We start from the raw sequence: 14,326 nt of genomic DNA on the forward strand, positions 1-14,326 counted from the left end.
TTAGGAGTTATTTTTATTGCTTACCTTTAGTTCGAGAAAAAAGTTTCTTTCAAACTGCGATTCCTAGTAGTAGGCCTGACACTAAGACAGTGTTTACTTACTCTCAATAAGATCTAAATAAAAAATTGTAAAATGTTGTTTATGGACTAAAACATAAACTGATTTTTTCTGAGTGCACCCTACACTTCTTGTAGTGCAAGTGCATAATAAGTTATGCGAATGTATGCAACGGCCACAAGGAGATGGGATGGACCCGTTTTCACTACACCGATCAATTTAGAATAGCTTTTTGAATCGATTTATTCTGTCTGTCTGAGGAAATTCAAGAACAAATTTGTTTCTCTAAATAAGGTTTTGGAGTCCCGTAATCACGATTTCAACAGACGGGCGAAAAGCAGGTACGCGGAGAAGAATATTAAATGTTTTTGAATGTTATCGCAGATTGGTTCGTTTAGGAAGCCAGATAGATGGAGTGGCGGCTTAAAGCTGATTGAATGAATGATAGCGTTGTTCATGCCAAACAAAAAGAAAATGATAAACGTCGAGCTTCCTGCAAAATTAGTCAGGCATCTGGGAGAGAAATTAGACCAAAGCACCGTAAGAGGCTGAAGTCAAATTTTCTTTATTGTCATCACTTGAGGCGACAATATTTAATAATTTTGCCATAAATTATGAATAGCTTGGCAAAGGTTCCACTTAGAGTAACATTCGCTTTTATTGCAATTAATTTCGATCAAAATAGACAACATTATCATAATTTAATTTGCATTTCATTCATTTTAACATTAATTCGAAACAATTATTCTTGACACTGTGACAGCCAGGCTGTCAATCTATCATCGCGTGTGAGTAGAAAAGTCAGAAGCGACAATTTTAAACAATATTTTGCCTGCAATACTTCATGCAAATAGGTTTTCCAATGTGTGATCTTCGCGAAAATGCTAAATACTATATGCATAGTTAGACATTGTACAAGTTGTTTTAATACCCATCATGAAAGGATGAGGGGCATCACGCAAAGTATTTGTACAACTAATATGTTATAAGAGGAACAAAACCTTTCCTGAGAAATGGAGCTCTTTTCAGAAGCTTTTGCTCCACTTCTGGCACTGGTTGGCCCGGCACCAATATCTCGACTGCATCGGCTGGAACTTTTTAGCCTCTCCTCTATTTTATTGAGCAAGGGATCTTATAGTGGAAATTCTTTTTAATTTGGATAAATATTCAACCGGAAATGATTGATTTAGCACTAAGTTGGAGTGAACATGCACACAGCTATGCAACAGTTGGGAAACCGTTTGCGTAATTTCGTTTAAAAAAACGAGCTCGAAAGGTGACTTTGCTTCATGACAACGTCCGGTCGTCTGCAATACAGGTCATATAACTATCTTGCTTGTCTTTAATCATTGTTGATTTAATCGTTTCGATATATATATATAGAATAGTAATTAGTCTGTTCTACTTTCACAATCAAGGGAACGTGATTTGTTAACTAAGTTCTTATATCAACGAAGCGCAGAGTTCTGAGTTAATCCTTCCTATCTATGAAACCTTTAATGGATAAAATCGATACAATTTCTGATCAATTACAATTATTTTTAAGTAACATAGACTTATGTGTCTACTGAACGCTGTTACTTATTACGCAGGATAAAAGTCATAATAATTTTGTTTTATTCCGTTTATTATCTCATTCTAGAAGATTCTCGCTACAGATATTCAGGTTCGCGCGTTTAGTTTATTATCGTTAGCAATACAATGTTGTAAATGTTTGTAGAAGATACAATGTTGCGAGTAGTAATAGTAGATTTAATTATATTGATTTTAATTTAACCGAAAGTAATTGGTTAGTGACAAAGAGGTATTAGATCACGTTGACAGGAAACGAGTTTTAAATGCTTAACCAATTGAAATCAATCTTGAAGTTATCAGTTGAGCTCTAGCAGTCTGGCCTTGTAATATGCAATGCAGTGAAATATTTAATGAAGAGGTTTTATCAATTATAAGAATGCTTTTCAGTTCCTTGCCAATAAATATTTACATCTAACAAGTGAAAATAATGTAGCGGTACGAGGTCCATCATTCAATAAACGACATCATCTTGTTTAATACACATATTCATATAATGACCTTTCAAAATAAGTCTTTATTCATAAGGCTATTTTCATTAGTATTCGTCCTTGGGCCAAAGCCTGTCGACGTACAATGTTTGATTAAAATATTTCGAAGTTTTGCGATCTGTTAGTTGAACACAAGAACATAAAGTAAACAAACGGACAGGTGGACAGGCGGACACACAGTTCCGACAGTGAAGCCGGAAAAAGTCGTTTTCTGAATCGACCGGTATAACAAAACGTGGACTTCCCACATTTCCTTCTAGGTGTTGCGTACATCCACATATACACTTGTCCCACACAAACAGCTGGTGTCCGCTGTTACTAAAATACATATAGATTGAATGGAAGGTGTCCGTTTTTTCATCTCTTATTGTTTGAAATTACATAAGTTCTTCAACATGCCAGAGTGTTTATAAAATAGGAATAAACTGTGTGAAACAAAATGACCACAATTTGTGTTTCTGCGTCATTCGACCACAGTTGATCAGAAACACAGCATTTCGAAAACCAATTTCGGATCTGTGAGGAGATCCAAGTTCTGTCGGCAGTTCGTCGATTGTTCAACAAAGTGGCGTGTATGGGAAGAGCTTTCGCCCCTTGTGGTGTTGCATTTCAAACAGACGTCTTACTCATAGAGGGGTAGAGCTAGATAGATAACTTCTCCATATACGTATCTCCGTCTGGTGGTCGGGGACTTAATTTCGCTCGCGGTAACGTGTGTGCTGTTACCCGTGAACTATTAGCCACGACGCGCTGAGCTTACGTTTTCGAGGATTAAGGCCTCACTATAGTCTGTCCACGTTAAACACCAGAGACATTTGTTTAACTAGTTGTTCCAATTGGTGCCATTGTCTTTTAAAATCTATTGATTATCGTTAAACGTTCTTTCTTCTTTTTGTGCACATCATCAACTTAGACCCCCGCTATACATTTCAAAATTTTACGGTTTAATTCAGCCGTTTCTTTGGAAGGTCCTGAACAAAAACACATGTAAGGTGAACGTAGTTGTGCGAAAGAACTTATTGTTTAATTTGTTGCTTGTATATTATAAATAAAAAATTGTAAATTATATAGAAAATATAAAAAGTTAAACATTTGTATGTATGGAAATATGTGTATATAAAGGTATATACATATTTATATATATATGTATATGTAAATTTATATACATATGTATATAAATGTATATATATGTGTATATATATCACACATATATATATATGTATAAATGAATATCCGTTATAGGCAAAATAAATTATATTTTAATTTTAAAAGCTATATTTAAAGTTTTCACCATTAATTCATCACGTTATTGAATGATTGTAGAAGTTGCGGCAACAGTCATATTATCATTCTTTACAAAGCATTTCTATATATGTGCATATGTGTAACAATTCATAGTTCGCTCTCTTCGTGTAAACCGAAATGAGTGATTGACTGACATTAAGGAGCTATGGGAATATGACCGCTTAAACACAAGATGATATATATGATATTGCCTTCTCGTCATATGGTGTTCTACAAGAGGAGCTCAAGTCAACTTAATGCTAATGGTTAAGTGAACAAAAAAATCAACCTTTCAATCAACTTTACATGCCGCAAAAGGTCTTATGCGTTTACGACCCTCTCAAGAATCTGATATAACATATAATATAAAATGAATAGTTCTCTCCCGTTCGAATTGCAAAAGTGTGGAGAGAAAATTGTGCTTTGAAAGCAACATAAGTTAGAGCCGTTTAATGACTTTTGAAACAGTCTCCTGAAATATATCGACTCGAACAGTTCTGAAAATAATAAATAAATAAGAATAAAATAAATTTCAAAAAAAAAAAGAAGAAAAAATTAAACAAAAATTATAATAAAACAATTGTATACCATTTTTGCATGTGTTTTCAATTTGTAATAATAAAAAGGAGACAAATTATTAAGCAAAAAAAAAAGAAAAAAAAAGAAAAGAATAATCAACCAAACCTAAAGAATTAATTAATTAATTTTACACAATTTGTTACTATTGGTATTCTTTTAAACTAAACTCAGTGTGAAATTTTTTAGAAAAAAAAAAAAGAAAACAAAAATACAAAATTCTTTAAGTTATATCTACGATAGTGTGCACCTAAGCAAAAGCAGGCAAATAAATATCCATTAGTGTAAGTCTTGAGGCTTCTATTTGTGTGACTAAGAACTAGAGCAGAGTTCTTATCAGTAAATATTTAGTAAAATGTTTTTCTTACGCTTTCAATTGTCATAATGATATATGAATATATTGATCAATTTTCTTTTTTGAAAATATTAAGAATTTTATCAATTTGTTTGTGTTTGTATGTGCATCGCATATTTCATTAAATAATTTTTATAAATTTATTACTTGTCTTGGCGGAAATATATTTTACAATTTGTCTATGCAAATATGTTTACATTTTTCTTTCTATTTACTCTTACATACACTATTACGCGATAATTTTACATTAGAATCATATCAATAAGAAGAAGCCCAAGAAGCGAGCTTGCAAATGTATAAAGTTTTAGAAATAGTTTATAAATTTATTTCTTTGACTACGTAATTTCGTTTTTTTTTTTTTTAATGAAGAACATCACAGCAGGATATCAAAGAATACGTGACCTCTCCGATATTCTCTGATAAGGATCTTAGAAGTCTCTCTTGCGTCGTGTAACACGGAATAGTTTTTGTTTTTTTAATTGTGCTTTAATATGTCATTGATTTCTATTCAAAACTGAAAATACATAATAAACTTTCATAAACTTTGCTACCTTAAATAAATAATTCTACAAAGACTTTTTTACTTGTGAATGTTTCCGCTAACCTTTTCGTATTGGTCGCAGAATCACCCAAAATTCCAAACTGCATTTAAGTTTAAGACCAAAGCTTCGTCAAGGATAAAAAGCATTCCAATAACAATTAAAATAATTGGATTCGGCTGCAAGCAAGTCTTTTATACCCAGCACCGTTATCCTGTAAAAGATTGAAAAAAGGATATATATAAGTTTGCATGCTGTATAATAATTGGAGGGCGAGGTTCACTATTTATATTTTTGTAGAATAAATTTATGTCGTTCATCTGATGTTAATTATCGGCCACGACCGGGAGACACGGAAAGCAAAAGTATTCTCAGTTTTGGTTGTAAACATCTGTAGTAAGTGTAGGCGCCTTCTTTGATCTATTTGGACCATTTTCAAATTTCTTTGCAAGATTCTAAACGATGTGCCCTTCTTTGCGAATGGGAGAAAGTTTACGAAAGTTGGGTATATGCACCAATGGACGAAATAACAGACAGGCAGATGGATAGAGGAACAGAGGGACATGCGTAGGTGCATTCAAAATTTGAAACTGGCCACAAAGTTATATGCTCAATTGTGTTTTTGACGCTTGTTTGCGCGCGTTAAAGAGGCAATGAAAAAAAAATCCGGCTTTGATACTTTTTACATTAATTAATTAATATTAATTAATTAATTTCTTCCACTATTTTTTCAAGTACGACAGCATTGCCCCTAGAATATGTGCTCAAACTTTTGCATATTTATCTGCTGTAGTTTATGAGTAATGCGCAAAAAACCAACTTTTTATTGCTTTTGAAAAACAGAGGTGTTCTTAGTTTACGTGGTTCTGTGGGCGTCTTCGTCGATCGATTTGCCCCATTTTCAATACCAACCTGCGTGCAAGAACATCCAATATTTATGCGAAGTGCCAGTGGAGTCAGTGTATCAAATTTCATCAACATATGTCAAAAATTGCAATTCGCACGCTTGACCCAAACAGCAAAGAGACGAACAGCAAATGTCAAGACATACGTAAGTCGTTTTAAAAAATGATTCTGGACCGTGGGCTGCTATAAAAAGTGATACGCTCTTAAGTTCTTCAGCATGTTATAGGCATCCACACATACTTAATGTACCCTTAATACGGTGGGTTTACATGCAATCATTTTTCAAATAAGAAGAGTAACGAAAGCGTAGGAAGAAAAACAAACATTAAATATTGGTATATTCATATGCCTGGCCTGCTAACCACAAAACCACTAGTTGTGATCAAAAAAATAAGGTGAATTTATTTCGTGTCTACAAGCATCAATATGAAGCCTAGAAATTAGAATCAATTACACGAAAGTAAACAAACTATCATCGCTTCCAAAAAAAAAAAATATCATTTTACAACAAACATCAGAAATTGTCGTTTGTCTTGAGCTTTTTTTTTCATGAGGTTTTGACTTGCATTTGCAATAATTTTCCGTTATTATTACACATTGCAGGGTTCCCTCCCTCTCCCATTGACTTTTTTTTTGTAAACACAATAATTGCCATTGCACTGGCATTGCATTTGTGCGTTATTGATCGTTAATACTGATATGCATGCAAATGTGTACATATATATATCGTTATATATGATTTGTTTTATAAGAGTGCAAAGGTAAAGAAAAACGTATCGTGTGAATTTTTATTATTTTTTAATTATATGTAAAATAATTTAATAAAATCAATACTAGTTTATGTGAAGGACATACCTGATGCAATCTGTTGAGTGCCGGTTAACATGGCTGGTATGCCTTTCAGGCCGGAAAAATCTTTTGTATTGTTTTCAAAATTTTTCAGCAGAACACAAAACACGAATTAATCAATGAATTTTTTTTGCGCGGACAAGTTAAGACGATAAATACTTTTGAAGATTGCGACAATAAATTAGCATTCAATGTAGTAATTGAGCAGAGGGTCAATAAAATTAGTGTAGTAAGATAAGGTGAAGAAGCGAATTTAAAATATGAAATGTATAAAGAATTATATGAAATAAAAGCGTTACCCGTGAATGTATATTATTGTTTCATTTCAATTGTGTCAACTGAATATCATGTCACTATACCTAATTTCACGTGATTTTAATTTGTTATACCCTATACTAGTTGTGATGCAAGTTAGTCGGAATGTGTGTGACACACAGAAGGACTTCAGATACAGATGACTTCCTGAATTACAATCATTTTCTGAATCCGAAAGCTTATTTGTCCGTCTGGCTGTCTTGTTTTCTTTCGTTCAATCTACAGGCGTCAATTCTTGAGATATTTTGATCGACTTTGGCATATTGACGTGCTTTGGCCCAAAGGTGAACATTATTGAATATGATTCCAATCGGAGCACTTTTTCGACTCGTTCGCCTCATTTCTGTGGCGTCACATAAATAACTGCAGGGTGGTGTAGAGTATTTAACGATGAGCCGTGATCTGCTATAGTGGTTTTGCTTGTTTTTATTAGAATTTGAAGGATTTTTTTTTTTGTTGATAAAAAAAGTACGAAAAACTATTTTATTATTGTTGTTGGTATTAGGTATGTTCATTAATTTTGAGGAGTTTTTTTTATTACGTAAAAATGGGCTTTTGTTGCAAAAAATGTGCTATTAGATGGATATTGTCCATCAGTTTCACTGTCTTGCTGCCTTTCTGGTTAGAATTTCGCCGTGAAAGAATCGCCTCTCTCTTGGGATTATCTATCAATTGAATCATTTTATGGCAAGAAGGTCAATTCTGATCGGATACGTAGATCATTGATAGGACACCGATTAAAAGACCTGGTAATCAAAGGCAACAATGTCTACCCAATATAATAGGTGGAGTAACGTAATTCAGTTCAGCGTTGCTAAAGTTTACTTGGAAGGTTTGGAATAAAGGACTGCGTACTGTCGCGGTGAAATATCATCTCATCGGCTTATTGCAGTCGGGCTTTGCTTAAAAAAACGGCGCAATCGCGTGAACTGTTTTGCGAAGATTCTAAAACATATCAAATACTAATAATAAAATACTCTTCTCGTATCAAATACTGTAGAAGACTCTGGATCTATATATCATTGTTACGGAAATTCCAAATCCCGTTCATTCCAACTAATTGATTTTCCCAAATAATAAATTCCCCAGAGAGGAAAGAGCCAAGTGCACATTCGCGCGGGTTAAAAACAATATGAGGATGTCAAAGGGAAATTAGTTATTGAAAGATTGTTCGTAAAAGGGGGGTATAAGGAGAATGATTACGGAGGATAAAGTTGAGGTGAAACAAGGGAGCTGAGTCGTAATATCCGAACAGATGAGATCAGAAGAAGCATTGTAAATGTAAGTTCCTGTAAACAATTTCTCATTGAATTGTAAATAAACCGTGACCGGCTTAACCTAAAAGTGGCAATTTAGTTGTATGAACCTAACCTCAAAAGGAGTCGGATAAATGCGTAAATTCGCAAGAGGGCATTTCCACCTCACAGTATAGTTTAGTTTATTTAATAACTTCTGCGAATTCGGGAATTCTAATGAATGAAATGGGGGAAATAGCTAAGGGAAAAATAAACCCTAGCGAGTTCACTATGATCATAATTTATAACAATGTTTAATAACACTATGAACGTTCGGTGCTTGCATGTATTTTGATCATATTTTCACTTGAAAAAGGCATTTATTGAGAAAAATTGGTGTAATATGTATGGGTCAAAATGTTTTTCATCATTTTCTACTGAATGATACCGCGTTGGATGAATGATATTGGTTTGGCAGCGATCGACCTAATTTCGCACTTCTTTAACTTTGTGGAACTGCTTGCCAGCCAATCCACACTGCATCGATCTAAAAAACTAGTGATGGGAGGGCACTATTTCTGGGTGTGGCAGAACTTCCCATTCGAGCTGCAACACTGTATCGGCGACAACTCTTGCAACAAGTGGCCAAAAAATGGCATTTTCAGTCAACTCGTATCACCACTTTTAAAGCCAAACCCGACAATTGAGTATAATGAAGCGGCATTGCCATACGCTTTTGAACAGGTTTGGCGGCAGACTTCTTCTAATCAACAACAAAAGTAATAAAGGTTGAAAATGCATTATTGGGCGCTCCGTGCGATTAGCGCCAGCATACGCGGAATATCTCAATTGCACTAAAATTGAAAACGTTAAGTTTAGGTAGAGAAAGGTCAAGTTCATCGAATTTCTTTATAACTTTCGGCTGCAGAAGACGCCTATCAAAATTTTTGCAAGCACGTCGTATATTTAATGGTGGCAATAATAACTAATATGCAATTATATTAAACGATTTTTTATTAAAGGGTATAGAATCCGCCCAGCTCTTTTTAAATATGGATATAAAAAACGTAATTAAGATTTTGCTATAAGCTTGATTGTTTACGTTAATCAGAAGTGGATGTATTTAATATTAATTGTTTATGTATTTTTTTTTATTGGAAATATTCTCCCATAGCTAATAATGGCAACTCTGGATAATTATTGCATCTCGTATGGGCTGCATAAGCTGTGCAATGTTTTCTTTGCATTTTTCAAATTTTCAAGTGAACAGTTACTTTAGTACTCGCAGGTCTGCAACTGACAGCAATTTCTATTAAATTGAAAGAGTAACTGCGGAGCAAGTTAGTTTACGGTTTGACATAACTTACGGGAAAAATTTTCATCTCGATATCCGGTCTCTCAAACGATTGAAACGTCGCTCTTATAAAGACTTGAAGGCAATTTGATAATAATTAGTAATATTACAGTAATAACAGCAATCTCGGAAAATTGATTACGCTTTCAAAAAAAAAAAAAAAACACACCTTTTACAAACAACATCGTGAATATTCATATTTTTTGAGTTCATTTTAAATTTAAATGCTTTTATTGTATAAACAAAAATGTAATTTCAAACATGTTTCTCCTTTTTTTTTTTTTTTCCTTTTCTACAATATTTCGCAATTGTTTTGTTTTTGTTTACATGTGCATTTAATCATGCTTCTCTTCGCTTCTTAGTCATTTCATTATTTAGATTGCATATATTGCGCTTAAATAAGCAAAAAAAAATAAAATAAAAATAAATAAAATAAAAAACAAACATATACATGAACATGCGCTCTCTTTACCAGTTTTTCAGTTTTGGTGGTCAGCAGTTTGTTGGCTTTAGTGCTTTTTGTAGCCTTAGCGGCGCAACAAGTTCAAGGAAATTATTACAACGCGAGTTTACTAAAAAACGTACGTCTATTAGAAAAACGAAAAAAAAAGCACAAAAACAATACCAAAAAGACATACAAACATATCTGCACTATTATATAATGAATTGTACGTGAGTACGTAGAATAGTCATGCGATGGGTAGTGCGGGCTGTGTAACAAGTCAAGTTATTAAAAGGAATATAAAATTTTTTTATTATTATTTTTAGTTTTTTTCTTCTGTATTTCTTACTTGGCTAGTGCTAATAAATTCTGCGTGCCTTCACACATGTTATAAAATTAATAATAAAAAGAAACAAGTAGGAAAGTTATGTTCGACCGGGGGCGAATCTCGCTTGCCCACCAACCTTAAAATCTTTGGCACCCCACGCTTTTATTTATTTTCATAAAAAAGTGAAAAATTTATGTTAAGAAAAATTAATCTACCATGTCCTGACGTCCACCACAATTAGTTTAGAACTAACACACTTAGTTTGTCGCATTCTACTGTCCAAGCCCTTTTATTTGATCCACATATCGCTGGTATTATTAAGAAAACACCACACGCATAGACAGATGGACAGACATGAATAAATCAATTCACGCTCAGAATTTTGCGCTGATCGAGTATAATTACACTCTTTCCGAAGCTTCGATATTAAGAAAACACTACACGCATAGACAGATGGACAGACATGAATAAATCAATTCACGCTCAGAATTTTGCGCTGATCGAGTATAATTACACTCTTTCCGAAGCTTCGTTTTGGGTGTCACATGCATTATGGAAAAGAGCGAAAGGCAGAGAAAGGGGGGGGATATACTTATTTAAAAAAAAGTTTCCTTTATATTCTCTTAATTGCTTATCAAAAAAAAAATCATCATTCAAAGCGGATACGTTTATGCGTTTTAAGCCAATTTAAACATAATTCAATTGTGAGACCGATTAACAGCATTGTTGAGATATTCAAAAAGTTTCTTTGTTGTTGTTCAGCATATTTCTTTTCTTCTTTTTATTTTTATCGAAATATTTATATATTTTTTCTAAAAACTCAAATAACTACATAAGAAAACATTTTTGAGTAAACGTTGAATAAAGGAGAACGATAGATAATTAAGTTACTTTCTCAACTTGAAGTGTTAGTGTGGGTAATGACTCAAATGAGGATTGCAAACTTTACTATCTAAGATTTTTGTGAACAAACTTTATGATGGAGAAGGACACAAACTTTTCCGATTTAAATGCAGAACAATGCTTCAAACAGGTGCACAATAAAATGAATTACAATATATTAAAATACAATAAAGGAATAAAAGAAAATAAGATATAATAAAATAAAAGAAAACAATTAAAAATACTGTAGTTGGCCACGGCTAACGATGCGATGCCCTACGTGACATTGCGGTTGTTCATATTAAGCTTTATAGGGTAGGTGGTCGAAAAGGTGGTTAGACCCGAACTATTTTCGATAGAGTTCGAGCTTGGGTCAAAACCCGACATTGCATCAAATGTTATCAACATATCTCCTGTAGGTTGACCGCGAAAAAACAGGGCAAATCCGCGGACAGAGAGACAGACAAGCAAAAAAGAGATACAATAAAACGTGAATCTATCTCAAGCCATTCTGGGTGTTGCATACATCCGCACCAACTTAACTTATCATTGCACCTCGAGTGGTGTAGGGTATAAAAAGGAAAACGAAAAGTACTGGCTTTTTTGAAAGGTTTCCTGATCAAGCGCAATCGATTCAAGCATTGTACAAAAATATGTAATCAGACATTTTTCTTCAATTAAACAGTGCTTGCCTGTAGTATTAAGCCCAGACTAGACGTCAGTAGCTTTTGTCTTGTGCTAACGTTATTATTAAGTTAATCTTTTGCTCTTATTTGAAGTATTAATTGAAGTTTTATTTTCAATTACATACAAGTTTGATTAATGTGCCTTATCTTTGGAAAGTGGAACAGTTAAATATGGCGGAAATATTTTATACCATTCTTTCTTTCATAGTCTTTTCGTTTTTCTTTTTAATATGACCAATCACTCTAGGGATGTCCTCATGCATGTAGTATGGTGATGGTCAGGAAGAAGCGAGGGAGAGGAGGAAAGAGATAAGGAGAGGAGTTCAACTAAATCTCTTCATATTTACAAAACGTAACTGTTGAGCGTCTGTTTATATGCTTTCTTTGCAAAAACAATTTAAAAAAATAAAAACAACTTCCTGTTATATTCCGACTAACAGTATTGCATAGTGCTTCGCCTAACATCTATCTTTATATTATATATAAAATCACTTTTGTTGTCTTACTTATTTACTTTTACTTACTTTTCATGAGAACTTTTATGTGATGAATCAGCGTAAATAATAGACCTTGGTAGTCCAAAAATGTTCACCAAAAGTTACCGAAAATTAGAAATATAAACAGTGGAAAATTTTTTTCTTATCGAGCATCCGTGAGATAAAATGTCACAAGCGCTTACATAGGTATCGGCTAGATTGACATTTAGGTAGGTATCTATAGACAGAGCAATTTAAAGTGATGCACCACACACGGCTGGTAGGGTATAGTAAAAGCCTTAAAAAAATATTCCTATAGATGTACTATGCAGAGCAATGAAGTCAATGGTTGCGCTAAGCGCAAGAGTGATAATTGAAAATGATAATCGATTTGATGGTACAAGCATGTAGTAATTAAGAGTAAATGTATTTATCAAAATTCGTCTGAACTGATTTTGATTAATATTAATTTGCAAATTCATGATATAAATATTTATTTCTTACGTTCAAATATAGATGTAATAATAATGAGAGGGCAATTACTGTTCAACGTCAGATGCTTTATTCTCAAGGACAAAAACACGTATGATAACTATATAGGAATACGTTAATGCTAGAAAAATCCATTTGAAAGTAGTCGTAGTGGAAAAGACAATATAAACAAGTGAAACGTTATAGTCGCGCTAGGCCTGCCATTCAATACCCTTCGCTCAACACTCTTATATTCGTGATAAACACCAAACATTACAAATTATTTTCATATAAAGCATTTTTCACCTGTTCTTGTCATAAAAAAAACTACAAATTTTGCGCTTACCGCTTAGCAGCTTACCTTTTATGAGAAACGCCTCTACACGATGAGGTTTTAAAAAATAGATGTAAGTGACCCCACCCTTCGCACGAGTAAATTTTACTATGCTACTACGAATTAATTTTCGTTATAAAATATCAAAAGTTGGACTTTGTGACATATACAAGTCTATTTCTCATAAGAACCTTTTTTAATTGCCCGCGTTTATTTATTCCACTTATACAAGAAACTCAACTAAAACAAAATGGCAGTCGAGTTCAATTGACTCTTAAGTAAATCTTAAAATTAATTAATAATAAAACTTAGTATAAGTACAATAAAACAAATAAGGAGGAAAAAAAAAGCATGTACACAACTAGTATAGAGCCACACCCACAACCGATACAGGACCAAATTGCGAGTTAACCCCTAAGCCATCGCAAACATGCATAAGCTTGGCAACTGATAATTGTTAACAACAAATTAATTTTCGACTCATAATGACATATTTAAGGTTAAGTCAGTTTAAGTACGACATAGGTAAATCGCGCGTATTAAGCAATATTGCTTTAATTGACTTTAAAGAGTCCGTTAATGAGAATAAATGATAGACGTCATTTAGGAGGGTTAGATTCAAAAAATAGATCTATATAGTGTAACCCCGGTGAATTTACTTTCAGTGTCAAATTGTGGACCAATTTTGTCCATAAAACATTGCAAATTACGCTCTTTTTCTTTATGAAAACACAGCTTCCTTAGGAACGGTTATATGGAAGAAGATTCAAAAAGCCGCCCCATCCAATCCAATTTTTGAAAGTTCGAAACTGCATTTCTTTTTTATATGGGGGCTGGGTGAGAAAGTCATCCGATTCAATAGTCCTTGAGCCAAAAGACGTAAGTATATCAAAAATTGGGATTTGTAGATTGAAGACAACAAGCCATGGATAGATATAAGACGAACAAAAAATCAGACGGGCAGACAAGCTAGATCAGTATAATAAAACACGAGTGCATAAGCTTAATGTAATCTTTATGGAAGGAAAAAGCTGTTGCTGATACGAATGCAAGGACATTGAAGACATAAATCATATTGTAGCTGATGCGATTGCAGTCCCTTATCAATCTTTTGTGCCCTGTCAAGGCCACGAAAGATGAGACTTAAGGAAAGTGAACTATAGCTGAAAGAAAT

General features: G+C 33.5%; 1 protein-coding gene across 3 annotated transcripts in view; it reads left to right on the forward strand.

Annotated features, from left to right (window-relative positions):
- Positions 1–4,047: 4,047 nt before the first annotated feature.
- LOC119632787 (ATP-binding cassette sub-family G member 1) overlaps positions 4,048–14,326 on the forward strand; it is a 29,114-nt gene continuing 18,835 nt past the window's right edge. For 2 of the 3 annotated variants that reach the window (XM_038025878.1, XM_038025877.1), the window contains exon 1: positions 4,048–4,264. The gene's annotated coding sequence lies outside the window, so the exon portion shown is untranslated. Of the gene's footprint in view, positions 4,265–9,811; positions 10,115–14,326 lie in introns of those variants that run through there. The other variant, XM_038025879.1, reaches the window with a different exon arrangement.

Source organism: Glossina fuscipes, unplaced genomic scaffold (genome assembly GCF_014805625.2).
Source record: "Glossina fuscipes isolate IAEA_lab_2018 unplaced genomic scaffold, Yale_Gfus_2 2, whole genome shotgun sequence".
In the NCBI taxonomy this organism is placed as follows: Eukaryota; Metazoa; Arthropoda; class Insecta; order Diptera; family Glossinidae; genus Glossina; species Glossina fuscipes.